A 25721-nucleotide genomic window follows, 5' to 3' on the forward strand; every position below is an offset into this window, starting at 1 on the left:
ATTTGGCATACAATCTTAATAAGCATATATGAAACCTCTCAACCATAAACCAAAAGTGGAATAGTGGGTCTTTAATATTATACAGCATAAATGAAAAGTAAAATAGGGGAAAAGCTGAGAGAAGTAGAGGAGAAACTTGAGGTAAATGATAATTTCGAGGAAAGGGGAAATATGGCGAAAAAATAAACTTAGCAAGGGGAAATCACCATGGTCTATCTTGGAGGAGATAAGGGAATAGAAACGGCAACTCATAGAGGAAAATTCAAAAAGAACAAAGTCAAACACGTGATAGACCACATTATAAAAGGTAATCTCCAAAATCTTGGTTCAGTTGACAGCCATTATGTGTATGCAAAGAACTTGTAAGGGACTGCCCAACATGATGAAGATTCTGAACTTCGACATTTCTTTCTCCAGAAAGGAGACTTCTATGAGGTATGAAAAACTACACAAAAGGGAGATTTTAAACTAAACAAGGGGACATTCATGTGCCTTGTGCTGCCAACAAGGTCCCATATGAGTGGTAGTGAAAAAGACTCCATAATCTCACTCTATTAAACTGGCCGGGCTATCTCTCTGCAGCCTTTGAAGATCCCTAGATTCCTCAAGTGGCCATGAGGGTGTGGATGATATCACTCCAAATCTTGCAAATGCACTGTGACTCATAAACCAAATCGTCCTCAATGGCCCCAGTGCATCTAGCCTTCCAAATGTGTCAGGCTGAATGCACTGTCCAACCTCTGTGCAAGGGACATACCCTAACTCCAGCACCAAAGGCTCCAAGCATCTATGATCATCCCTAGGGCAGGATCAATATAAAAATGCTTCCCTGCTCTGCCAACAACTCTCACAAGACACACCACCAAGCCCTCAGTGATATCCTGCATGTCACATCTGTCCAAATACCATCCATCATGTACATAGAAAAAGACTAGTGCGTCATCCTCGCTCGAGGCCCATGACCTGTAGAGCTATATCTGTTCCTAAGAAAACTCAAAACCACGAGTGATGAAGCCCTTCCAAGAAGGTACTTGTGATCCAATGGGTAGCATCAATATGCACAAACCTCTGATTAGTGCCCCTCAGACGCTGCGTAAGCACCCCTCTCTGATCCTCCGTGACGCTTTTAAGCCTCTTCCAATCCAGCACTATTGGGAAGAGTCTCCAACAAGCCCACTAAATATGTGTAGTTGCTGCCCCACCAAGAGGTCTACCATACTCATCCAAGATCAAGTCATTTCACATAATGGGATGTCTGTTAGCCTCCTTAGCTGACCATGGATGTATGTGAACCAAGAACCTCCTCATGCAATCCCAAGCCTGAAGAAGGTTCTAAACAAAGGAGAGGATGGAGCCGATGCTCTGCCTTCGAGAAGATCTAGTCACCTCCCCTAACCGGAGTACTCCTCGTAACTTGTTGCATGAGAAAGTCCTTCCATGGCTTGGTGCTAGGAAGAGATCCTCTGACAATCATCTTACAAAGCAACGCCTTACACTGCACCTCTGGGTCTATGATGTTCAATCCCTCCAATTTCTAGGGTAGGACAATGGTTTCCCAAGGAGCTCTAACCTTGGTGTGGATTGTCATCTACTCCTGACCAAATAAAATTCCGAATGAGGTGATGTAATTGGCCAATGAATCCCGTATGAAGAACCCAACAAGAAGTGATAAACCAGGCAGTGGCCAGCAGTACTTGGTTAACCACCAAGGCTCTAGATGCCAAATCAAACGTCCTCCTACTCTAATGCTGAAGTTTTCTTTTAACACATATGAGCACAGGCACAAACCGTCGTGATGGGAAGATGTCAATGCCAACTTGGCAACCAAGGTATCTAGCAGTGCATCCTCTCTCAATCCACGTGAACCCCACATCCAAACCACAATCTGCCACAGGGAATCACTGATCCAAAATCCCACTAACTTGTGCAAATTAATGGTGGTTCCGTTGCCAAATAAAACAGCTCTAAGGCTATCCGGAAGACACAAAGACATGCATGTGAGGTCTCCAAAAACATCTTGGTATCATCTGCTAGCTCGAAGCCCAAGCTATACTATGAGGTACAACAAGGGAGCTAGTAGGGGACATCCTTGCAGCAGCAAGCAGGCAATTTGAAACCACTCACCACGTCCATTGCAAACCAAAAATGTGCTATGGGCCTCCCTATACACAAGCATGAGACCCCACTTATCCACTCCCGGGAGAACCCCATAAGTGACATCATGCCTTCCAAGAAGTTCCAATCAAGTTCCAATCCACTCTGTCATATGCTTTTTCAAAGTCCAACAAGAGGATGGCAAGGGATTGTTGGCTAGATTTGGCCCACTCTACAACTTCCAGAAATGAGAAGATGCTATTAAAAATACTCCTTCCTTGGAGGCACCCATTCTATGTGTCATGAATAATCCTTTGAAGAACCAGCTATAACCTCATACTCAATGCCTTAGCTAGATTTTATATGCAAATCCAAGCAAAGTGATGGACCTCCATTGCTTGATATTGGTCTTATTCCCCCCTTTTGGGATAAGGTAGATAAGACCCTACATGAGAAAGGGGGACATCGTACTTGGCATGCTGATAAAGTCTCATGGAAGGGTGGACACCCTAGTGAGCATTCTTTATACCTGTATGGGCGGTGCCCGAGACGAGTTCGGTACAAGATGAATAAGTTGGGAGATGGAATCCAAAATATTATGCATAAAGCGTTTGTGTGTGTTTTGACATGCATGAATGACTTGTCTTGGCTGCCTCGACAATGCCAAGTATTTTTGCTTGTAACTGCCCATGGGCTGCGGAGATGCCTGGAACCCTGTGGGGACGCGTGTGTGCACACCTGTTTGGGACTGAGGGGATGGCCTTATGTGTTTTGCAGGTGGTAAGTGACCCCAAACTCAATTTACAGCTTATATTTTATTATACTAAGGTTTATGAGTGCAGGTGTTCACATACACTTAAATTTGGGCGGACAAATTATAAAGAGTTCACATACACTTAAGTTTGGGTGGACAGTTTATAAAGTGTTCATGGGCTGCGGGGATGCCTGGAACCTTGTGGGGACGCGTGTGTGCACACCTGTTTGGGACTGAGGGGATGGGCTTATGTGTTTTGCAGGTGGTAAGTGACCCCAAACTCAATTTACAGCTTATATTTTATTATACTAAGGTTTATGAGTGCAGGTGTTCACATACACTTAAATTTGGGCGGACAAATTATAAAGAGTTCACATACACTTAAGTTTGGGCGGACAGTTTATAAAGTGTTTATATCAAGTGGACCAATTTTTAATGAAACTTGGCCATGGCTCAAGGTGGGCAGCCCATCAAACCATAATAGATCCACAAGTTGCTATTCTGGGAGGGGGAAGACAAAATCAGCTAGGCGCCCCCCTTTCCAAATTCCAGTTATAAGGTTTTCTGTGCACACACTTCCGTATTTGTGACATGTACGCCACATCTCCTATAAAAAAGCAACAATGAGCTCATCCCCAATGTGGTCCCAAAACTACATAAAGAAGGATGGGGAGAGACCATCATCCCCTGGGTTTCCTTTTGAAAGAGCCCACAATGCATGTCTCAACTCCCCCTTTGAGAAGGAGGAATCCAATAAGAAACACATCATTTGTGATAAGTCTAGGCATGCACTCCCAAACTTTCTACTGTGAAAACCTCTACATAAAGCAACACTCGATAAAAATCTGCTGCAACACTCCTCACCTTATTTGGCCCAATCTGAATCTCTCCCTGTGAGTCCTGCAAGTATCTCACACATTCCCTACTATGGGTAGGCCCATGTGCTGAGAAGTGTCACCTTGTCCCGAAAGGTGGGGAAAAGACCAATATTAGATAGTGGAGGCCCATAACTCTGCTTGGTTCTTGTTACAAAATCTTGGCGAAGGCCAGTGAGTATGAGACTTCAACCTATTCTTCAGAGAGTTATTCACAATACACAGAATGGCCTCCTCCAAGGAAGGAGTAATTTTTATAACATCTTTTTATCCTAGGAAGCCATGGATTGGGCTAAATCTAGCCAACAGCCCCTTGCAATTCTTTTGCTAGACTTTGAAAAAGCTTATGACAAAGTGGATTGAGACTTCTTGGAAGGCACGATGGCACGGATGGGTTTCTCCCAAGAGTGGATCAAAGGAGTCTCTTGCTTGTATAAAAAGGCCGACAACACAGTTTTGGCTTGCAGGGGACGGGGTGAGCGCTTTCAATCTCCTGTTCTGTGTGAGGAAGGGATGTCCCTTAGCTCCACTACTTTACCTTATAGTAGTGGAGGCTATGAGCACGTTTCTTAGGGTCACCCTAGGGGTTTCAAGCCGTGTCAAGCTACCTCTTCGCACAAAGGAAGAGTTGGTGGACACGATGTGGGAAGCTTTGTAATGCAGCCGTGTGTAGGTGTGATGCCAGTCGAGCTGTAATGGTATCCATAGGTGCCAGGGGATCCATGAGTAGGAGCCCATCCTCTACTCTGCCAGTGTATATGTCTGCCATGTCATGTGTGAAGTAGATGGTAGTGTGTGGCGTCGGTATGTGGGGGGTTGGTGATACGGGTGATCCGGCTAGTGAAAATGCCAAGTATGTATGATCTGCCCCAATAGAACGAGGTGGAATGGAGAATGAGGTGACAAGCTGTGATGCCTCCAAAGACCCCATAATGAAGTCCACCACCCTGCCTCACCCCATGTAGGAAGCATGTTAGCCCTCCTGATCCCGGCCACTGTAGCATCCCGTTATAAATAACGAGACGATGCCTGGCTCCCAACTCTAGTAAGTGGTCCCCATAATGTCCTCTGTCTGGTCCAGTGTCCTCTGATGCCCGACTAGCCCCTAGCTCCTCTGGATCCACAGGGTGGAGGATCTCCATGTCATCATCGTCATACACCTCACACTGTCTGCTCTGTGTGTGGGCATTGAAGTTGCCCGTGAGAAATACTTCCCCTAGTGTAGAATAATGCATAATCTCCTCTGACAGACAAGTGTATGGTGAGGCTCCTGTCTCCTCCTCCTGTGGCATGTCCTCTGTAATGACATAGCAAGATCCTGATGGAGGAAAGTAACATAGAGCTATGTATATAACCCTGTCCTGTGAGAGCTGTAAGCTGATCCACATGTATCTGGCCTCTGGGTCTTGTGCTACCACTCTCAGTCTCCCCTGTAGCTCCCGTCTGAATAGAACTGCTACTCCCCCTGACCCTCTCGAGGTACCCTGGCGTGTGGTCCTCCTGTATGCTGACTCCCACTGGAATCCCTCTACTCGAGGTAGAGCTCTCTCTGGGCTCTGATGTGTCTCTGTCATAAGTATGATGTCTCTCCCCACCATAACATGCTCCAGTTGTCCAGGCTGCACCCATAGTGAACCATTACAGTTCCATATTGCCATGTGTATCTCTGTCAGTGGCTTGGTCTGTGTCCCATAGGCCCCAAACCGCTAATCCATGGGCCGGCCATCAATGATGACCCGACCATCTCGATAGAAGGCCTTCTTGCCTTCTCTCCTCGCGTGTAAGACTCGTGGCATGCAAGCTCTACCATGCTCAAGCTGCATCCTTGTGAGATCATCATCCAAGAAAATACGAGCTCCCTCTAAACCTCGTAGTATGACCCTCTTCCTCATGAAGGTGACCCTCTCCGTCTCTCCTGCAAAATGTAGGATGAGGGCTCGCTTGCGTGTTGAGTCTTTCCCGGCTCTCCATGCTTTGGTGAAGGGGAGAGGGTGCTCTTCCCTGTAGCCGAGCTTCATGCATAGAAGCTGTCCATCTTTCTCGGGAGTGGAGTCGGGTGTCTCGGCTATACCTGTGACTCGAATGTTGAGGCGGCCGACATGCCTCATCTTCTCCTCCTCAATGGTGGTGTGAATGATTTGGTGTTCTTCCCTTTGAGTCTCCTCCCTCACTTCTTTACGGATGTTCTTCTTCACCACCTCAACCCATCCTGACTGCTTGGCTTCGAGTTTTCCCTCCATGTCCTTTGTGATCTCCTTGGAGATCTCTTCTTTGATGGCCGTGAGAGTGTTGTCATTGATCTCCCCTTCTTCCTTCTCAGTATTCTTGATGGCTACCATTTCCACTTTCAATGCACTCACCTCCTCCTTGAGTGCCGTGTTCTCTTGTTCAAGGTTCGTGACTCATGCTTTAAGAGCCATGATGTGCTGGTGTAATTTGTTCTCCACCTCATTGAGGTTGGAGTCGGATGTCTTCTTGTTCTCATTGATTAGTGCCTTCATTGCCCTCTCGAGGGCCTCGAGTTTCTCTTGGAGACTCGGGGCCATTGCTCCAGATCACTCTGCAGTCCTTCCCACAGGCAGGGAGGAGAGAGAGAGAGAGAGAGAGTTATGTTGCTGCCTTGGGGGGCTGAGCAAGGGTGGGAGAGAGAGAGAGCCTTGTGGGAGAGAGAGAGAGAAAGAAAGAAGAAAGATATATTAACGTCTACGAGAGGCCAAAGTCGGCCTATGAGACAAAAAATAATACAACTGTGTTCTTCCGGTCATCGGAAGAAAAGAAAGAAAAGAAAAAGTGTGCATGTGTCTGGATACAACTGTGAATCATCATGGATCGGTGGAGCCCATATACAAACAATATAAGGGGGGGTGGGGATGTGGATGTGGATGGAGTGCTAAGGCAAGATGCATCTCTATATGCTGAAGGGGTAGTACAAGCATGCTATGCAGATCTATGTCTAACTCCATCCAGTGCCATAAGAGGGATATAAGATATCATACATCGCCGATGATGAGGCTGTGAATGGCGTGAACATGTACCCTGAGTCTGAATGAAAGTGAGCTAGCCTCTCCTGTGTCTCCATCTGGTGTCTCATTCGGATAGCTGCTATCTCTCGGTGACGGAGTCGGGGTGCTCTATGTCCAGTCTGTCTAGGTCTCCTCTTGGCTCTCAATTCCTCTGCTCTCTGTGTGGTCACCCCACGTGGTACATCAGCTACCACTGGCATAGCTCTCTGGAAGAAATTTGTGAGCTGGGACTGTCTCCCACCCCTAGTGGGAGCAGGTGTCTAGAGGAGTCTCTCTCGAGAACTATGAAGCTCTAGTAGTAGTCTGCCAAGCTGTCGTTGGTCCGAGGCCTCTATCAACTGATGTAGTGAAGAGTGCTCCTCAAACAATCCTGCATATCTATCTCTGACCCCCTGGTGGGCTCTACATCTACATACGAAGTGATCCTCAGTCTCCACCTCCTCGCGGCACAATCTGCATATCCGCTCAGCTCTGGGAACCCGTGCCGCTCTCCCAGCCTCTATCTCTAGCTGATGTGATGAGACTCGTAGCTGTCCAATAGCAACGCGAGAGATGACTCCCATGTGGGAAGCATGTTAGCCCTCCTGATCCCGGCCACTGTAGCATCCCGTTATAAATAACGAGACGATGCCTGGCTCCCAACTCTAGTAAGTGGTCCCCATAATGTCCTCTGTCTGGTCCAGTGTCCTTTGATGCCCGACTAGCCCCTATCTCCTTTGGATCCACAGGGTGGATGATCTCCATGTCATCATAGTCATACACCTCACACTGTCTGCTCTGTGTGTGGGCATTGAAGTCACCCGTAATAAAAACTTCCACTAGTGTAGAATAATGCATCATCTCCTCTGACAGACAAGTGTATGGCGAGCTCCTGTCTCCTCCTCGTGTGGCATGTCCTCTATAATGACATAGGAGGATCCTGATGGAGGAAAGTAACATAGGGCTATGTATATAACCCTGTCCTGTGAGAGCTGTAAGCTGATCCACATGTATCTGGTCCCTGGATCCTGTGCTACCACTCTCAGTCTCCCCTGTAGCTCCCGTCTAAATAGAACTGCTACTCCCCGCGACCCTCTCGAGGTACCTTGGCGTGTGGTCCTCCTGTATGCTGACTCCCACTGGAATCCCTCTACTCGAGGTAGCCCTCTCTGTGGGCTCTGATGTGTCTCTGTCATAAGTATGATGTCTCTCCCCACCATAACATGCTCCAGTCGTCCAGGCTAAACCCATAGTGAACCATTACAGTTCCATACTGCCATGTGTATCTCTGTCAGTGGCCTGGTCTGTGTCCCATAGGCCCCAAACCGCTAATCCATGGGCCGGCCATCAATGATGACCCGACCATCTCGATAGAAGGCCTTCTTGTCTTCTCTCCTCGCGTGGAAGACTCGTGGCATGCAAGCTCTCCTATGCTCTAGCTGCATCCTCGTGAGATCATCATCCACGAAAATAGGAGCTCCCTCTAAGCCTCGTAGTATGACCCTCTTCCTCATGAAGGTGACCCTCTCCGTCTCTCCTGCAAACTGTAGGATGAGGGCTCGCTTGCATGTTGAGTCTTCCCCGGCTCTCCATGCTTTGGTGAAGGGGAGAGGGTGCTCTTCCCTGTAGCCGAGCTTCATGCATAGAAGCTGTCCATTTTTCTTGGGAGTGGAGTCGGGTGTCTCGGCTATACCTGTGACTCGAATGTTGAGGCGGCGGGCATGCCTCATCTTCTCCTCCTCAATGGTGGTGTAAATGATTTGGTGTTCTTCCCTTTGAGTCTCCTCCCTCACTTCTTTACGGATGTTCTTCTTCACCACCTCAACCCATCCTGACTGCTTGGCTTCGAGTTTTCCCTCCATCTCCTTTGTGATCTCCTTGGGGATCTCTTCTTTGATGGCCGTGAGAGTGTTGTCATTGATCTCCCCTTCTTCCTTCTCAGTATTCTCGCTGGCTACCATTTCCACTTTCAATGCACTCACCTCCTCCTTGAGTGCCGTGTTCTCTTGTTGAAGGTTCATGACTCGTGCTTCGAGAGCCATGATGTGCCGGTGTAGTTTGTTCTCCACCTCATTGAGGTTCGAGTCGGATGTCTTCTTGTTCTCCTTGATGAGTGCCTTCATTGCCGTCTCGAGGGCCTCGAGTTTCTCTTGGAGACTTGGGGCCATTCCTCCAGAGAGAGAGTTATGTTGCTGCCTTGGGGACCTGAGCAAGGGTGGGAGGGGAAAGGGAGGTGCAGGGGTTACCGGACATGCAGGCGGGCCAGCATAGTGCCAGCAGTAGTGGGCGCCAGTGGTGGCGAACAGAGAGGGCGGCTACACACAGAGGCGCGAAGTGAACAGGGAACAACGAAGCGAACAATGCAGCGAAAAGCGGGCAGCAACCAGTAGCGAACAGCGAAACAGGGGCGGCGAGGGCAGAGGCGAGGGCGAACAATTGCGGGCGGCGACAGTAGAGAGATTAACAGCGAACAGGGGCGGCGAGGGCAAAGGCGAACTGGGGCGGCGAGAGAGAGTTGCAATAGGGGGGGGGGAATGAAATGAAATGAAATGTTATATTAACGTCTTCAAAAGGCCATAATGACCTATGAGACCAAAAAGTTACATCATGGTGGATCTGATACAATGTCTGGATAAAAAACCAGAAAATGAAAAATAAAGATGATACTACTGGCACCTAGAAAATGAAACTGGAACTGGAAGGTAAACAGAAACCCTTATAGGGTGTGAATATAGTGAGGCAGGGGGTACGCTATGGAGGTGAGTGGAGTACAGTGAGGGGATACAATATCATGTGGAACGGGGGGGTACACTATGGAGGTGCCTCCATCTCATAATATGTGCCGCATCGGACGCTGGCAGATCTCCTCAATATCCTCTGTGGTCAGCACCCTGACTGGGTGTCCCGCATGTCTCGCAAGAATAATCCGAATCCGCCGCTGCAACCTCTATCTATGCTGGGATGCCCTCCTCCGTAGTCGTGGGCGTCTGGACCACCCAAGCTCAATCGCACGATCAATCAGTGTACCGCTGGTGTGGGCGGTATCCATGTCCTGCTGCTGCTGTGGTCCATCTGGGGCAGTGATGGCTGGACTAAAGAAGTCTGTAATGTGCCTCTGAGTCTGGCTCTCTGTGCGCCTAAGCAAGCTATCTCTATATCTCCGCAGCTCAAGCAAGAACAATCCCAAACACCTCTGGTCCTGGTACCCCATGACTCTGGAAAGTGGTCCAAAACCCTCTCTGAATAAACAATGGAAACGACCACGTATCTCATAGTATGCAATACAATGGCATATATAATGCAGCTCTGTCTCTGGCTCCCCATGGCATACTCGACATATCCTGGCCTCAGCTGGTATACCTCTATATCGGCCAATCTCAATCTGAAGCTGGTGTGAGGATGTGCAAATCTGACCAATAGCACATCGTACTGCATGAGACAAGTGTACATCCATGTAACTGGGTCTGATCACAAAGCCATCTGCTGTGAGCTGAAGAGAAATGAAGGAGATAACGGGCAACCTTGCTTCACTCCTATAGTGGAGTGAACCAAAGTAGAGACCCCCTCTGGGGTGCGTACCTATCCTGCAAACTGATCTATATAAAGCCATAATCCCCCATATGAGCTCTGTGGGTACCCCCATCTCCTGTAATCACCTCATCAATCTGGCTCTGGGCACTGTATCAAATGCTTTGCGAAAGTCCACAAAGCTACAATAAATCCGTTGCCCATGCGACCTACCCTCCTCAATATTGGCCCGCAGAGTCAAGATATGGTCAAGAGTAGAGAAACCTCTCCTGAACCCTGCCTGTCCCTCTGCTCGAATGCCCTCTCTCTCTGCCCATCTACTCAACTGCTGCTCAAGAATGGATGCATACAATCGTGCTAGTGTGTGACCAATCATAATAGTGCGATAATTCCCTGGCTCCATAGGGTCCCCTGACTTGAAGATAGACACGATGGTGGACATACTCCAAGTCTCGGGTAAGCCTTCACACATAGCACACTGCTAGAAGCTCTGCCAGCATGTCTCTCGCATGAATAAAGTGCTCAGCGACCAATCCATCATGATCATATGCTCTCCCAATCTTCATCCTATCAATGGCCTTCCTTACCATCTCTGCGGTAAAGAAAGTACATGTCTGTGGGCATGGTGCTGGCGGGTCAGGAAAAGGCGTCTGTCCAGGAACTGTATATAGAGATGCTGCATAACTACCCCAGACCTTTGTAGAAGTGATGGCCAAAGCAGGGGAGGACTCATGAAACAAACGCCAAGCCTCCCTCCAATCTTGGCTCAAGAACAGCTGGTATAATTCCTGCTCTAGTTGAGCAAGGAAGGCCCGCTTCTTCCTTCGCACAAGGCGCCGAAAGGCAATACGTGACTGTCCGTGAGTAGTGACTCCCAAAGCAACCTCCCGCCGCCTGCAGTGGGGCTCTTGTCTCTCTGCACTCCTCATCATACCAGCTGTTCTGGGGCATACACCCAGAACGCTGTCTCTGTCCAGGCTGAGTATGTGGATATGCCTCTCTCGCTGCATCCTGTAAAGTCCCTGTTAGTATATGGGTCAGCTCCTCCAAAGGTCTCCCTGGCTCCTCTGTGTACAGACGTCTATAAATCCCATCTCTGTAGAGAGCATCAGTCTCTGAAGTAAAAGTATATCGAGTGTGATCTGCCCCTCGTGTCCTCAGAGCTATGGTAAAGTGAAAAGAGATGGTCAATGTCAACAATGCATGATCCACTACTACCCCAATGGACTGAGATCCAACTGTGAAGTCCTCAATGCATGAAACAAAGCTCGGCGTAGCCATAACATAATCCACTGTGCTAGCACCATGTCTATGTGGAAAGCAAGTAAATCCAGCTGCTGACGGAAACCTCTGCAAGCCATTAAGTACGGCCAACCCATGTGCAGTCCCCATATCTACCAAATATCTCCCATACTCTGTGCACTCCACATCCTGTGAGCGTCTGTCTAATCCCATATCCAAAGTGTCCAGCTCTCTCAGCATCTCCTCTGAGGTATCATAAAAGGCTGTCTTGCGGTTGCCCATCCGGGCATTAAAGTCCCCTAACAGGATGATGTCTCCATCCCTAGAGAACTCCCATATGTCATCATCTAGCATAGAGAAAGGAGACTCCCCTGTAGGTGCTGCATATGTCGATGTACTAGGAGCAAAATAGCATATGGCAATATACAAGAATCTGCCTGTGTCGGCCCTCGGTCTCACTCACATATATCTGGCCTGATCATCTCTCCCAACGATGTGTAGAAGCGGTTGCAGCTCCTCCCTGAAAAGAACTGCCACCCCCCCTGATCCTCTACTACTGTGTACCGATCTCGTCCCTACTCTGCAAGCTGTCTCCCATCTGTACCCTGTCACCTGTGGCATCATCTGACCAGGGGCCTGGTGAGTCTCCGAGTAGAAGATAATATCTCTATCTCTAAAGCTGTCCTCAAAGGCACCTACATCAAGTCTGAGGGATCCATTGCAGTTCCAAGCTGCTAGCTTTAATTTGGTCCCATAGGTCTCACACCGTCATGTAGAGCGTCGCTCCACGATGACCACCCTCCCTTCTCTATAAAATGCTATCTTTCCCTTTTCTCTTGCCGCCCTAATCTCTAGCATGACTTCCTTCATATGTGCAAGCTGTGAAAGAGTAAGATCGTCACCAAGAAAAATGCCTGTATTCTTTAAGGTGGGTCGCCTCTTCAAGAACTCCTTCTTCGCCTCAATAGAGGGGAAGCGAAGTATGAGAGCTCTTTCCTTTGATGTTGCCTCCGCTTTCTTTGCCCACTCTCCAGGCTTTTGCGTGTGCCGGACTGTCAATCCCCATCAACACCATAAGCTCTTTCACCTCCTCTTCAACTTTATCCCCGTCTTTAAGGCCGGTAATCCTAACATGCAAGGCACGTGTACGTCTTCGTTGTTCCTCTTCCAAAGTTATGTTAATGATTGTAGGTGTAGGGGTTATTATCTCCTTACCTTTACCCTTCTTGGCGACCTCTATCCACTTCTCCGCTTCATCCATCTTCCTTTGAGTCTTGGAGAGAGAGAGATAGAGAGAGAGTTGTAGTAGGGGGGAGAGAAAAAGAAAGAAAGAAAGAAAGCTATATTAACGTCTAAGAGAGAGAGAGAGAGAGAGAGAGAGAGAGAGAGAGAGAGAGAGAGAGAGTTGCAGCACGGGGAGAGAGAAAGAAAGAAAGAAAGAAAGCTATATTAACGTCTACTAGAGGCCGACCTCGACCTATGAGACAAATCAATGTACAACTGTCAATGTCTTCTCGATGTCCATTAAAAAAAAAGGACAAAATGAACATGAAATAAACTATGAAAGTACTGAGCTAGTGGGGGGATGTGATGGATGGAGCACTACTACTAGAGGCTCAGTATGCAACCTATATGCGCAGGGTATACAAGAATGCAATGCAGATCTGTCTAGCTCCAACCAGTACCATAATGGGGGTGTAATATGTGATACATAGGCAATGGCGAGGCAAAAATACCTCGGAGCATGATCTCCGGGTGTGAGTGTAAGTGAGCTAGCCGCTCCTGGATATGGTGCTGATGTCAAGCCCGTATCTCTGTGATCTCCCTCTGATGTAGTCTGGGAGTCTGGTAGCTTGGTGCTCTCGGTCTCCGTTTGGCTCGGAGGTCCGTAGCGTGCTGAAGTGTAACCCCCTCCTGTGTCAGGGTAGGCACTAGGATAGATCTCTGGAAGAAATCAGTGAGCTGGAGCTGTCGCCCACCTCTCGCTGTGGTATGAGTCCGTAGCAGTGTCTCTATGTGGCGCTGTCTCTAGCAAGAACTGGCCAAATCTGCGCTGGTCTGCGGACTCCATGATCTGGCGGAGTGAGGGATGTCCACTCAAGATGGTGGTATATCTCTCTCTAATGACACTATATGCTCTGCATCTGCATACATAATGTTCCTCACACTCAACCTCCTCCTGGCATAGTCTGCATATCCTCTCTGCTCTGGGGATCCGTGCTGCCCTACCTGCCTCAATCTCAAGCTGGTGTGATGACACTCTGAGCTGGCCAATCACCACTCGGACACTGTGAGGCATGTACACATCCATGTATCTAGGTCTCTGTATGAATCCATCCGCTGAGATATGCATAAATTGATCTCTGTAGTATAGCATCTTCGGCAGTAGAGGCTGATTGGGTGTAATCCAAGTCTCTTGAGTGTATCGCTGCCATAAATCCTGCCTAAGGACTCTATTCATCTCATTGTGAGAGAGCTGGATGTGTGGTGCATGTATATCATACTGGAAAGGTGGCAGGTGATCTATGTCAAGACCATGCTGAGTGAGCCACTGTATCATCTGTGAATACCATGATCTCCTATCTCCACTCTCTGTGAGCTGCCTGGCTGCCTCAAAAGCTCTATGTGAGAGTCGATCTGATGGCATATCTCTGATCCTCTGTATGAAGTAGATCGTCTGGAAGAGGGCCTCTACTAGCATAGGAGGTGCAGCAAACTCCGTCCGGACAATGTCATGTGGGACGGAGGGTTTGCTGCGGATCATCTGTGAGAGCATGAGAATCTGAGGCCTCTCTATCTGAGACCATGTGGAGGTGGCGAGCCCACGTGCCCATACTGCTGCAGCATACATCAAAGCAAGGGTGACTAGTGTGTCAAACAACCACCCCTTCGTGCAGGGCTCCTGGAAGTGTGCCAGGTGACACTGTCTCTCTAGCATGGCCAGAGCTGCATACCCTCGTGTGAGTCTATCCCTCGCTACTTGTGCCATAGTAAATCTTCCTGGCAGAGTTGTAAATGTAATCCCCAGGTACACATATGAGTCTACCACCTCTACCTGTCCTCCTGCTAGTGTGAAGATGGCCTGTCGTCGAACCGGCCCTAATGTGTGGAAAATCATGGCCTTGGTTTTCCCAAGGTTCACTATAAGCCCCCTTTGTGTGCAGAAGTCATCAAGTGCGTGGAGATGGTGCTGTAGTCCCATCCGCGACTCAGAGACCAGAATAATATCATCTGCATATAGCATAATGTGGACTGTGGTACCTGAGATGTCTACCCCGTCCCCACCACTGTGACCAATGAAGTCAACCACCTCATCGATGTATAGCCCAAATAGTGTAGGAGAGAGTGGGCATCCTTGCTTCACACCTATGGTGCTAGCAATAACATCAGATAGCCCCCCGGGGCATCGTATGCGCTCAAGGACCTGCTCATATAAAGCATAGATGCCCCAAACCATCTCTGATGGGATCCCCAATGACTGTAGGCGCTGGAAGAGTCTCTCTCGTGGCACCGTGTCAAATGCTTTGCGGAAATCCACAAAGCAGCAATATAATCTCTTCTCCCGCGCCCTAGCCTGGTCAATCAGACATCTCAAAGTGAATATATGGTCAATAGTGGAGAAAGCTCGTGCAGTAGAAAGCTCCACGACTACATCGAATAGTGCTCGTTGAAGCTCATGCTCCCCCCCTGCTCGCGCTGCTGCCTGCGCACCCTCTCCCCCTTCCCGCCCACGCGTCTACTCTCCCCCCCCCCCGCGCCTGCCCTCGCGTTTGCTCCCCCTCCTCTGCCTGTTCTTTTTCTTGCGCGCCCCAACGTTGTAGCGCCCGCCCCCTGCTCCTCTCCGTCGCTCCCTCCCTCCTTTCTTCAGCGCCCTGTCCCCCCTCCTACAGCCGTCGCCCTCTCTTCCCCCCCCACCCCCCCCCTTTTTTCACGCTGCTTCCGCCCCCTCCCTGGGTTTTTTTTGTCTTCGCCGCCTTACCCCCCCCCTCCCCTTCTTTCTGTTTTTTCGTCCCCTGGGGTTTTTTTTCTTTTCTTTTTTTGCCTTCCACCTTCCCCTCCGCCCTTTGTGTGCAGCTCGGCTCTTGCAGGACTCTCCGCATTCACTCCGCCTTCGACATAGCTTCAGACTCTGATGGAGGCTCCTCCCGCCCCACCTCAGAGGGACTCTCTCGCAGCCCCCTCGCCTGCCCTGAGGATACCCCCATCACGCTTTCTCTTTCGCCAGAAGAGGAAGCGAGCCTTGCCGCAGAGGTGGAACGCCTCCAGGCACATTCCACCATCTGCCGTATAGTCGGCACTCGCCCCAGCAGAGGGGAGATCCGGGATCTTCTCCAGGCCCGCCTTCTTGCAGATGTGGGCAAGATCCTAGACGTTCAGCTACTGGGCCGTGGACACTACCAGATCGAGTTCAAGACAGCCCAGAGCGTGGCCAAGGTCCTAGCCATGAGTCCCCTTGACATCAGGGGCGCTCGGGCATTCTTCAGACCTTGGCAGCATGGATTTGACCCAGCAGCGGCCGAGCAAGGAGAGCGCCTTTTCCATGTTACAGTTTGCTTCCCTGGACTCCGCTGTGAGTACCTTCCGCTCCTTTCTAGGCTAGGAGCATTGGTGGGTTCGGTGCTTGAGACTGGCCCCACAGCAGCTTCAGTGGTGGCCAAAGCAGCTGGGCTACCTTCGGTTAGAGTTTTGGTTCCTGACATCTCCTCCCTTCCGAAGGTCATTCAGCTACCTAGGATAGGGGGGGATGGATTGATCAGAGTGGAGTTTTCGGGGCTCCCGAACCAGTGCTTTATCTGCAGGCAGGTCAGCCACCTGGCCAAGGCTTGCCTCGCAGGAGACCCCGACCTTCACCGCAGCAGCAGGCCGCTGATGGCCCGCCCACAGATACGGCTCGGCAGGCAGCCTCCGGGACACCTGCTCAGCCCACAGAGACCTCGGAGTGGCAGCTTGGACAGGGGCACCGTCGAGGAAGACAGCCCCAGCAGCACGCCCCGAGACCGATGCAGCAGCAGCCACAGTCTCAGCATCACTGGGTTCCCGTGAGGAACAGCTTTGCTCCCCTACAGGAGGAGACCCCAGCGCCGACTGAGGACCAGGAGATGCCACCACCCCCTCCTTCGCCCCCATCCCCCCCTCCCCCGTCCCCCCTCCCGCCTCGCTTCCACCTTCACCTCCTCCCGTCCCCGCTCTGGTCTTGGCAGCGGCTCCTTCTCCACCCCCTTCTCCCCCTCCTCCTCCCCCCCCTCCCCCGCCCGCTCGCCTCAGCTCCCCGGGAGGCCCTGGCAGTTCCCTGGCGCTCCGGCGGACACTGAGCACCGACCTTGCTTGAGCACCGCAGAGGAGACTTACCATGCCCATTCGGGCTTCACGGATATCCTCTATCCGCAGTCGGCTGAGTCGCCTCGTCACTAGACAGCGCTCGGAGGCTTTTGATTATTCCTTCACACGGCTTTTTGGAGCGAAGGGCCCCCATGAGCCAGCACCCATCAGAGTTCATGTAGTGATACCTCCGGCCCGAGGGGAGGAGGCACTTGATTCAACAGTGGCCTTCTCATTCCCTCTCTGTGGCCCTAGCGACCGGGAGTGGACTATGGATCTCGCTCTTAGCACTTTGAAGACTCAGGCAGGTGAGTTTTCTCACCATGTGAGCGATCTGGAGGTGACAGACGTGATAGGCCGACTATGGGAGTTGGCTCATTTTTTCTTTGATCCCGGGAGTGTGGATGCCTCCGAGATTTGACATTTGGTGGTTCGCATAGTGGCAGACTTAGCACGCGACCCTGGATATGTATGCATACACGAGGTTGCTCTGTCTGAGTGGGAGGCAGTCGCCATGGGACACAGCCACTGGTGCCTGATCCGAGATTCTTGCAGCACACCGGGTGGGCAGATTCGTAGCCGCTCGGATGGGGACTATTCTCCATCCAAGCCGCTTGCGAAGGCCCGCCGTACGGCTGAGACAGCATCCACCTCACAGCACGGCACGGAGCTTGCAGCTTGGGAGCGATTTTGCATGACACTGAGGATCATTGATGCATGGCAGCATGAGGCTTTCTCCCGCTCTCAGGACAGTCTTAGTTTCTCTCGGTCGGATCGCCGGCAAGGAGGGACTAATCTATCACGGATTGATCGCTTCTATGTGGGCGACAGGCTAGGGGAGCGAGGGGGCTCCGTTGGCATTCTCGCTGGCACCTCTTTTTCAGACCATGCGCCAGTTATTTTGACACTTGAGGAGAGGACACGGGAGACCAGCTTGCAGTTGAGGATCCCAAAGAGGATACTTACAGATCCTAGTCTCGCTGAGGACATTGAGAGGATATGGCATGATAGCCAGAGCTCTGACCAGGATGCAACAAGCCAGTGTGCCCAGGGACTCATCGAGCTCAGCTCCATTTTGCATGCTGCAGCCTTGTCACGGTTGGGAGAGACACACGAGCGGGAGCGTCAGTTGAGACGTAGCCTTGCTTCACTTTGGCGCCTTCAGGAGCAGCAGCCTACATGTGAGTGGGTGGCGTCCCAGCTGAGCCAGGCACTCCAGGAGGTTAGAGAGGCAGAGGAGCAGAGACATGAGTTCTACTATCGTCGCCAGGCCTCTCAGTGGACGCAGCTTGGTGATAGAGTGACTGGGGAGTTTTTTGAGATTACTGGACCTCGCCATGCTCGAGCAGGAGTCCGCCAGCTCAGGAGGCAGGACGGATCGGTAGCCACTGAGCCCGGGGAGATCAGAGCCATTGCCACTGAGTTCTATAGAGACCTGCTTTCAGCAGAGCCAGCCACCACTGAGGCTCGGGATGCTTGCAGACAGACTGTGTGGGCCCATGTGCAGAGGAGGGTCACAGATCGTATGCGTACAGTTCTGGGTGAGCCTCTTTCAGAGGTTCAGCTTGCTGAGGCCTTGAGAGTCCTTCCGCGCCACAGTTGCCCTGGGGAGAACGGATTGGCGCCTGCTTTTTTTATGCGCTATTGGACCTTTTGGGGCCAGGCCTCCGCAGGGGCTTTCAGTATGTTTTGGACACTGGGGTGATTACACAGAGCTTTTCAGAGGGCTTGATCTTTCTTATCCCCAAGGGGGAGGGAGTATCAGATGATATTCGGCATTGGAGACCTATTACGATCCTCAATACTGTCTACAAGGTCTTAGCAAAGGCCTTGAGTTTGAGGATCCAGCCCTTCCTGGGGGAGTTGATTCATGCTACCCAGACAGGATTCGTCAAGGAGTGTAGTATCCTTGACAACATTTTTAACTTCTGGGAGGCGACGGCCCGAGCTAGATTTCTCGGTGAGGACCTGGTCGTGATGCTTCTCGATTTTGAGAAGGCATACGATCAAGTCGATTGGAGTTTCTTAGAGGGCACGATGCTTCACCTGGGCTTTGAGCCAGTTTGGATTCGAGGAGTGGCGGCTCTATATTCCACAGCTCGTAGCCAGGTGCTGATGGCAGGAGGACGGGGGCCGAGTTTTGAGTTGACCAGATCAGTCCGTCACGGGTGTCCTCTCGCCCCATTTCTTTTTCTCTTCTTTGCTGAGGCTATGAGCATGTATCTGACGGCAGAGGAGGTTGGTTTGAGAGGACTCCAGCTCCCAGTCCGGGAGGAGGACCTGCTCGATGCTGAGTTTGCTGATGACACAGGTTTATTTTTGCATGGCTAGGAGGCCAATCTTCAGAGAGCAGAGCAGTCGCTTCAGGTTTTTAGTGCAGCTTCGGGAGCATTGATCAATTGGCGCAAGACAGTGGCCTTTTGGATCAGTAGCGCTCCCACTCCGGCATGGAGCCCAGACCCAGGTTTTCGATGGAATCCTCCTGGCACAGCAGTGCGGTATTTGGGATGCCAGATTGGACTAGATTTGTCACCTGAGCAGCAGATTGCCGCGCTTCTTCTGAGCATTCGGAGGAAGCTTTTGTATTGGAGTACAGCTCGGCTATCCTTGGCTGGGAGGGTGGTGGTGGTGGTGAATCAGGTGCTTTTAGCGACCATGTGGTACATCACGTCTTGCTGGATCTTCTTGAGCTCTTGCATCAGCCAGGTACAGAGGCTGATCAGGAACTTTCTTTGGTCTGGGCGGGATGGTCAGCCAGCCCGGGCTAAGGTCGCTTGGGCAGTTATTACACTTCCGCTGGCCCAGGGGGGCTTGGGCATTATAGATCCAGTTGATCAGAGTAGAGCCTTATTGGGGAAGCTTATTGTTCGGGGGCTGCTTCCAGGCGCTGAGCCTTGGAAAGAGCTTCTTTTGCAGCGGCTGCAGGCTCGGGCTCCCCCGGCAGGGGGCACTTGGGCACCGGAGATACGATGGATCTTCATAGAGATGAGGAGGACAGGCCTCAGTAGAGGATGGGAGGACAGATTTGCCTTGAGCATCCTGCGAGCTTGGGAGTTGCTGAGACCGGGACTCTCTCAGAGACCTCCTTCTTGTGATGAGGAGCGGGCCAGACAGCCGCTCATCTGGAGCCCAGCAGTTCGCACAGAGCAGGGTCATATGCTGGGTTCTCGGCCTCGTCTAGCCTGGGGACCATTGGCGGCAGGCCCAGCACGTAGTTTTGGAGACTTGCAGGCCTTCTGCAGTCTTCCAGAGGAGATCCAGGTGGAGAGGCTGAGTCACTTCAGAGGGGGGCTGATTATGAGGGATGACATTCAGGAGGCACTCACAGAGGGGGGCTGATTATGAGGGATGACATTCAAGAGGCACTCACAGAGGAGTGGTTCACGCCTCTCGAGCCAGTGGCCCCACGGTGGATGGGAGCCTTTACACAGTTGGAGATCCTCATTGTGCTGTCAGAGCTTGCACTGAGGATGGTAGATGCCTCTACTATGAGATCCAGGATGAGGGCAGACTTCAGAGAGTGGAGGTGGAGTCGCCTTTGGTTGCAGAGTGCATTTTTCAGAGGATACGGGTAGTGGCCGCCGCTTCTCGGAAGTGGCATATTGACCCAGACCCTACAGATGTGGACTCTGATTGGCGCATATGGGCATATGCAGCGCGCCCCTTGGCCCGGCTCCAGTGGGACCCTGGCGAGTACGAGTGGCATGATCCTTATGCATCCCCCGAGGCCACAGAGATCACCTTTTTCCAGTATATTGTTCGGTTGGGGCGACATATTTTGACGGCGAGGAGGATGGTCTCTCCAACTGCATCGGAGCATTGGCGGCTACAGGGACTCTCACAGGAGTTCCTGGAGGATTTTTGGACCAGGCTCTGGGCTAGCTTACAGGATCTTGACTTTCCAGTGGCTTGTCGCCCACAGGGGCTCTGTAGTTGGCACCTGGCTTGTCTACAGCGGTCTTCCGGCGGTCTACGTCCGGTGCGGCCACCCTATGGAGACACATAGACATTGCCTATGGGACTGTCCTCAGGCGCAGCAGATTTGGTTGCGGATGCTGCGCATTCTGGCCCCCCTCTCTCCAGAGGGTATGTAAACGTGGGGTGCCGCTGCTTGGTCGACTTCGTCAGGGCCTGCTATGGGCTATGAGACGGAGCAGGACAGCCAGGCCATCAAATTCATTAGGGGCCAGCCTCGCCTGGTTCCTTCACCGGATTTCTCGTCCGCCAGCTGGACACAGGAGAGGGATCTACGATGGGAGCTCCTCAGCAGTCTCACCATCTGGTTCACTTGGAGAGCCCGGTGTTTCAGGGCCTTTGAGGGGAGACTGGAGCCACCAGCAGAGACTGTTCGGGGGATTTGGCAGGAGTTGATCCACACCCTGCGAGGATAGTACGACCGCATTCGAGGCGACTCGGATGAGGCGATCTTGCGGCGCCAGGCCTTTCACACCACTTGGCACAGCGGCCCCTTCTATACCCTACACGCGGGTTCCCCCCGCTGGCACTACAGGCCACCTGTTTGGCTTTTCCCCCCTCCTATTGTATGATATAGCCCCTCAGTCTTTGTACTGATATTTGTACTTTTCTGCACCTAGGGAGAGTCTCCCTAGCTGACTAGCTTGGATCTCTGCTCTGTTTTCTTGTGAGCAGGAGAGGATCTTTTGTAGCCCTACGAGCGTTTTTATATAACTAATGAAAGGATCTTTTCTCGAAAAAAAAAATAGTGGAGAAAGCTCGTCGGAATCGAGCCTGCCCTGGTGCTTGCAGTCCCTCCTTCTCTGCATATGAGCTCAACTCTGCCCCTCGAGCACTGCGCCATAAAGTTTGGCCAATATATGACCGATCATGATAGTCCTGTAGTTGCTGGGGTCTAGTATGTCTCCCGCTTTGTGGAGAGGCACGATGGTGTGCATAGTCCACTCAGCAAGTAGGCCCTGCACTAGTGCCCTATTAAAGAGGTGAGCAACAAAGGGTCCCAATGTGTCAGCTGCATAAATAAGATGCTCACTCTGTATACTTGTGTGGTTAGCCGATCTCCCATGCTGTAACTGGCGGATAGCTCTCTCTACCATCGGGGCGGTAAAGAAAGTAAAGGTGGTAGGGCAAGATTCCTGTGGCTGTGGTATGGGCGGCTGCTGAGGGATATGGTAGAGGCTCTTTGCATATGTGTGCCATGTGTGTGGATCCTCAATCGGGGTACGAGGGAGAGGCTCTCTCATCCTGCGCCATGTAGTGGCTGCATCTCTGCTCATGAGTAGGTGGTATATATCTCAGTACTGTGCCTCCTCATATGCACGCCTCTTACGGCGTGTGAGCATCCTCGTCTGTCGGCTCGCCTGTCTCTGTGTAATGGTCCCCAGTGCTCTCTGGGCACGGAGGTGTCTATATAGCTCTCTGCACTCATCATCATACCACCGATTCTGGGGCATGCTCCCAGATCTATCTGTGTGTGCAATGTGTGTATGATGGGGGAAGCTACGGGTGGTGGCCGTATGTAGTAGAGATGACAGCTGGGAGTGTGTCTAGAGGTGATTGGGGATCCATATGGAATAGCCCGTCATATACATGATGCTCATATATGTCTGCCAAGTCATGGGTGAAGTAGAAAGTTGTATGCGATGCCTGTGTGGGCTGTGTGGGTGCTGGTGTGGAGCTCGCCAGTGACAGTAAGAGGTACGTGTGATCCGCACCAATAGGACAGGGGGGGATGGTGAAAGATGTCACTGCCTGTGTGGTCTCCATGGACCCCATGATGTAGTCCACTGTGCTACCCCAACCTGATCGTGGAAAGCATGTCAGTGCTCCTGAATCCTACCACTGTCTCATCCCATTATAAATAACGAGATGGTGTCGCGCTCCCAGCTCAAGTAAGTGATGACCCCTGTGACCCGTGTTTCGAGGCCATGATGTGCCGGTGTAGTTAGTCCTCCACCTCATTAAGGTTGGAATCAGATGTCTTCTTGTTCTCCTTGATTAGTGCCTTCATTGCCGTCTCGAGGGCCTCGAGCTTCTCTTGGAACTGTAGGATGAGGGCTCACTTGCGTGTTGATTTTTTCCCGGCTCTCCATGGTTTGGTGAAGGGGAGAGGGTCCTCTTCCCTGTGCCGAGCTACATGCATAGAAGCAGTCCATCTTTCTCGGAAGTGGAGTCGGGTGTCTCAGCTATACCTGTGACTCGAATGTTGAGGCGGCGGGCATGCCTCATCTTCTCCTCCTCAATGGTGGTGTGAATGATTTGGTGCTCTTCCCTTTGAGTCTCCTCTCTCACTTCTTTACGGATGTTCTTCTTCACCACCTCAACCCATCCTGACTGTTGGCTTCGAGAGAAGAGAGAGAGAGAGAGAGATGAATGAAATGATATATTAACGTCTCTAAGAGGCCATAGTGGCCTATGAGACCAAAACTGAGAGTACATCTGAAGTTGGTGTCTCATCAAAGAGAACAACTAAATGATACTAAAAAGTACAATAAACTGATTGTCTTACAGTTATAAGAACAAAACTGTAAGACTCCGAGATGATACTGAGTAGAAAATACTGGAAAATACTGAAAAATGTATATCAGGTAGATCCATGTATGCTGATCAGTTGAAGTGTTGCCCTGTCCTTAGATCAAGTATCTCCGCCATGGGGCTATCTAGAATGGAGTGGTCGTAGAAGCGAGGTAGGCGCCTCCGATGCCGAGCAATAATGGCTCTGATCTGGCGATGGTGAGGATGTCGTGGTCAGGATCCTGGTGGGCATGGCCGACAAGCACGATATAAGATAACTGCTCTATCAGTGGTGACTCCTTGGGAGCGTGGTCGGTGCCCTGATGGCCCAATGGAGGAGGTATCAGGAGGTGTGTGGGCGCTGGGTTGCTGGTGCTGGTGCCGAAGAAATCTATCGGGGTCCTCTGTCTAGGTACATCATGGCTCGGCCTCCTGTCTGCCAAGAGGGTCTCTCTATGTCTCTCCTGAGCTCAAGTAGAAACAATCCTAGGCATCTCTGATCCTCAAGTAGAGAGAGAGTGGCTGGGAGAGAGAAAGAAAGAAAGCTGTATTAACGTCTACTAGAGGCCGAACTCGACCTATGAGACAAATCAATGTACAACTGTCAATGTCTTCTGGATGTCTAGAAAAAAAAAGGACAAAATGAACATGAAATAAAGTATGAAAGTACTGAGCTAGTGGGGGGGTGTGATGGATGGAGCACTATTGCTAGAGGCTCAGTATGCAACCTATATGCGTAGGGTATACAAGAATGCAATGCAGATCTGTCTAGCTCCAACCAGTACCATAATGGGGGTGTAATATGTGATACATAGGCAATCACTTGCAGGAGAGAGAGAGAGTCTAGAGAGAGAAATGAAATGAAATGAAATGATATATTAATGTCTTCAGAAGGCCAAAATGACCTATGAGACCAAAAAGGTTACAACAATTGGTGGATCTGATACAATGTCTATGTAAGAAAAGCTAAAAACAACTAAACAACTAACTGAAACTGAAACAACTATGAGGAAAAGTAAGGTAAGCTTCATACACATCACTATCCAAAGATGTCTCTCATCGGTCGATGGCGGATATCCTCAATGTCCTCCATGGTGAGTACTCTGACTGGACGTCTCCCATGCCGTGCTAGTATGGTCCTGATCCTCTGTTGTAGTCTCCGCCGGTGTCGAGATGGGCCTCTCATATTCGGGCGCCTGGACCACCCCAGCTCTATAGCCCGATCAATCAGTGTACCTCTGGTGCGGCTATACTCTGGGGCTAGCTGCAATGCCTGCTGGCCTGACTGCTCAATATCTGGTCGAAAGAAGTCTGTAATCTGCCTCTGTAGGTGTCTCTCCCTCTTGGATCCCCTCCCTCTCAAGAGACCCTCTCTATGTCTACGCAGCTCCAGCAAGTATAATCCGAGGCATCTCTGATCCTGGTATCTCATGACTCTAGAAAGTGGTCCGAAACCCTCTCAACACGCAGTGAAAATGGCCTCGTATCTCATAATATACTGGACAGTGACATGTGTAATGTAACTCTGTCTCTGGCTCCATCTGGCACAGCTGACAAATCCTGGCCTCAGCTGGTACTCCTTTGAATCTGCCAGTCTCAATCTCTAGCTGGTGTGAGGATGTGCGCATCTGACCAATAGCACACCGTACCCCATGAGAAAGATGAGTATCCATGTAGCTAGGTCTAATCACAAACCCATCCTCTGTGAGCTGGAGAAGATGATCTCTATAGAAAGCCATCTTCGTACCAAGCTTGTGTGTCGGCTGTATCCATGTCCTCCTAGTGTCCAGCTGAGTCAAGTCCTGCCTGATAAGTCTAGTGATCTCTGCTCGTGTGAGAGAGAGGGAGGGTGCATCCAGGGAGTACTGAAATGGAGGTAGCCTATCCATACTAAAGCCATGCAGTTGGAACCAAGTTGTCATCTGTGCATACCAACATGATCCGTCTCCCCGTGATGCCAACTGTCGTGAAGACTCCAGGGCTAAGCGAGCATATCTGTCTCTAGGGAGAGCCCAAGTGCTATGTATGAAGGAGACTGATCGAGTGAGTGCTTCTACTACCAATGGGGGGGCAGCCATCTCTGCGTGGATAATATCATGTGGTACGGAGGCCTTGGCCCTAATCATCCGGGAAATCATAGAAACCAAGGGCCTCTCCATACATCTCCATCCATCAGTGCTACCAGCTCGGCTGTGGTGATCCACTGAGGGTCCCCATATCTCCACTCTATATAGCATGGTTGAAGTGACCAAAGTGTCAGAGAGCCAGAGCTTTGTTCGAGGTTCCTGAAACTGAACCTACGAACACATCCTCTCTAGTCTCCCCAATGCTGCATAAGCTCTGGTCAATCTGGTCTCCGCTGCTCTCCTCAAGGAAAATAGTGGGCCACTAAAAACCACACCAAGGTAAGTATATGCA

The 25721-nt window shown here is 50.8% G+C and overlaps 1 protein-coding gene across 1 annotated transcript in view; it reads right to left on the reverse strand.

Annotated features, from left to right (window-relative positions):
* Positions 1-25721, reverse strand: part of LOC147603462 (putative potassium transporter 17) — a 105630-nt gene that overhangs the window by 24781 nt on the left and 55128 nt on the right. The window lies entirely within an intron of this gene.

This window comes from Cibotium barometz, chromosome 64 (assembly GCF_041138505.1).
Source record: "Cibotium barometz isolate CiBa-2024 chromosome 64, ASM4113850v1, whole genome shotgun sequence".
In the NCBI taxonomy this organism is placed as follows: Eukaryota; Viridiplantae; Streptophyta; class Polypodiopsida; order Cyatheales; family Cibotiaceae; genus Cibotium; species Cibotium barometz.